The sequence below is a fragment of the Amblyomma americanum genome, chromosome 1 (assembly GCF_052857255.1).
Source record: "Amblyomma americanum isolate KBUSLIRL-KWMA chromosome 1, ASM5285725v1, whole genome shotgun sequence".
Classification (NCBI taxonomy): domain Eukaryota; kingdom Metazoa; phylum Arthropoda; class Arachnida; order Ixodida; family Ixodidae; genus Amblyomma; species Amblyomma americanum.
The window spans coordinates 521,726,117-521,729,524 of NC_135497.1; positions in this window are offsets into that span (position 1 = coordinate 521,726,117).

Genomic DNA, 3,408 nt, shown 5'->3' on the forward strand with positions numbered 1-3,408 from the left:
TTTCTTTAAGCGATTTATTAATCCAAGTACTATAACATCCCACTGATCAGCACAACGCATAAAAAAAACATTCCCCTATGCACCTTGGTTTCGGTGACTGTTGGCTCCCTTCATAGGTTTGTCAAACGCGCCCCTCATTTCCTTTAACTTACCTGCTAATAGCTTAGCGAGCGTCTCGGTTCTGGCAGTCTTGATGCCATAGGTAGCTTAAGAGGGCTCTCGCACAGTTTCCGCCCTCGTCATTAGATGACGTTCCACGTCACGCTCGCGGTATTACAGGACGTGCTACGTTCGCCGCTATGGTCGAGGGTGGCGCTGGTGAACACTCTCAAGGTTCGCTTACAACCAAAGAACATAAATACCCACGAGAGCAGCAGATTGGACAGCCGTCGCCGTAGCTCAGTTGGTAAGAGCACCGAACGCGATATTCGTAGATCGTGGGTTCGGATCCCACCGGCGGCATGGTTGTTTTTTCTCCTGCTTTATAAGTAATTTTCTTTAAGCGTTTTATTAATCTAAGTACTATTATATCCCACTGATAGGCACAAAACGTAAAAAAACATTCCCCTATGCACCTTGGTTTCGATGACTGTTGGCTCCCTTCATAGGAATGTCAAAAGAAGCCCCTCATTTCCTTTAACTTACCTGCTAATAGCTTAACGAGGGTCTCGGTTCTGGCAGTCTTGATGCCATAGGTAGCTTAAGAGGGCTCTCGCACAGTTTCCGCCCTCGCCGTTAGATGAAGTTCCAGGTCACGCTCGCGGTATTACAGGACGTGCTACGTCCGCCGCTATGGTCGAGGGTGGCGCTGGTGAACACTATCAAGGTTCGCTTACACCCAAATCACATAAATACCCACTATGGCAGCAGATTGGACAGCCGTCACCGTAGCTCAGTTGGTAAGAGCACCGGACGCGATATTCGGAGGTCGTGGGTTCGGATCCCACCGGCGACATGGTTGTTTTTTCTGCTGCTTTATACGTAATTTTCTTTAAGCGATCTATTAATCTAAGTACTATAATATCCCACTGATCCGCACAACGCATAAAAAAACATTCCCCTATGCACCTTGGTTTCGGTGACTATTGGCTCCCTTCATAGGCTTGTCAAACGGGTCCTTCATTTCCTTTAACGTACCTGCTAATAGCTTAACGAGGGTCTCGGTTCTGGCAGTCTTGATGGCATAGGTAGCTTAAGAGGGCTCTCGCACAGTTTCCGCCCTCGTCCTTAGATGACGTTCCACGTCACGCTCGCGGTATTACAGGACGTGCTACGTCCGCCGCTAAGGCCGAGGGTGGTGCTGGTGAACACTCTCAAGGTTCGCTTACACCCAATGAACATAAATACATACGAGAGCAGCAGATTGGACAGCCGTCACCGTAGCTGAGTTGGTAAGAGCACCGAACGCGATATTCGGAGGTCGTGGGTTCGGATCCCACCGGCGGCATTGTTGTTTTTTCTGCTGCTTTATAAGTAATTTTCTTTAAGCGATTTATTATTCTAAGTACTATAATATCCCACTGATCAGCACAACGCACAAAAAAAATTCTCTATGCACCTTGGTTTCGGTGACTGTTGGCTCCCTTCATAGGTTTGTCAAACGGGCCCCTCATTTCCTTTAACTTACCTGCTAATAGCTTAACGAGCGTCTCGGTTCTGGCAGTCTTGATGCCATAGGTAGCTTAAGAGGGCTCTCGCACAGTTTCCGCCCTCCTCATTAGATGACGTTCCACGTCACGCTCGCGGTATTAAAGGACGTGCTACGTTCGCCGCTATGGTCGAGGGTGGCGCTGGTGAACACTCTCAAGGTTCGCTTACAACCAAAGAACATAAATACCCACGAGAGCAGCAGATTGGACAGCCGTCGCCGTAGCTCAGTTGGTAAGAGCACCGAACGCGATATTCGGAAATCGTGGGTTCGGATCCCACCGGCGGCATGGTTGTTTTTTCTGCTGCTTTATAAGTAATTTTCTTTAAGCGATTTATTAATCTAAGTACTATAATATCCCACTGATAGTCACAAAACGTAAAAAAACATTCCCCTATGCACCTTGGTTTCGATGACTGTTGGCTCCCTTCATAGGAATGTCAAAAGAGGCCCCTCATTTCCTTTAACTTACCAGCTAATAGCTTAACGAGGGTCTCGGTTCTGGCAGTCTTGATGCCATAGGTAGCTTAAGAGGGCTCTCGCACAGTTTCCGCCCTCGCCGTTAGATGAAGTTCCAGGTCACGCTCGCGGTATTACAGGACGTGCTACGTCCGCCGCTATGGTCGAGGGTGGCGCTGGTGAACACTATCAAGGTTCGCTTACACCCAATTCACATAAATACACACTATGGCAGCAGATTGGACAGCCGTCGCCGTAGCTCAGTTGGTAAGAGCACCGGACGCGATATTCGGAGGTCGTGGGTTCGGATCCCACCGGCTGCATGGTTGTTTTTATGCTGCTTTATAAGTAATTTTCTTTAATCGATTTATTAATCTAAGTACTATAATATCTCACTGAAAAGCATAACACATAAAAAAACATTCCCGTATGCACCTACGTTTCGGTGACTGTTGGCTCCATTCATAGGTTTGTCAAACGGGCCCCTCATTTCCTTTAACTTACCTGCTAATAGCTTAACGAGGGTATCGGTTCTGGCAGTCTTGATACCATAGGTAGCTTAAGAGGGCTCGCGCAGTGTTTCCGCCCTCGCCGTTAGATGACGTTCCTAGTCACTCTCGCGGTATTACAGGACGTGCTACGTCCGCCGCTATGGTCAAGGGTGGCGCTGGAGAACACTCTCAAGGTTCGCTTACACCCAATGAACATAAATACCCACGAGAGCAGCAGATTGGAGAGCCGTTGCCGTAGCTCAGTTAGTAAGAGCACCGAAAGCGATATTCGGAGGTCGTGGGTTCGGATCCCACTGGCGGCATGGTTGTTTTTCTGCTGCTTTATAAGTAATTTTCTTTAAGCGATTTAATAATCTAAGTACTATAATATCCCACTGATCAGCACAACGCATAAAAAAACATTCCCCTATGCACCTTGGTTTCGGTGACTGTTGGCTCCCTTCATAGGTTTGTCAAACGGGCCCCTCATTTCCTTTAACTTACCTGCTAATAGCTTAACGAGGGTCTCGGTTCTGGCAGTCTTGATACCATAGGTAGCTTAAGAGGGCTCGCGCAGTGTTTCGCCCTCGCCGTTAGATGACGTTCCTAGTCACTCTCGCGGTATTACAGGACGTGCTACGTCCGCCGCTATGGTCAAGGGTGGCGCTGGAGAACACTCTCAAGGTTCGCTTACACCCAATGAACATAAATACCCACGAGAGCAGCAGATTGCAGAGCCGTTGCCGTAGCTCAGTTGGTAAGAGCACCAAACGCGATATTCAGAGGTCCTGGGTTCGGATCCCACCGGCG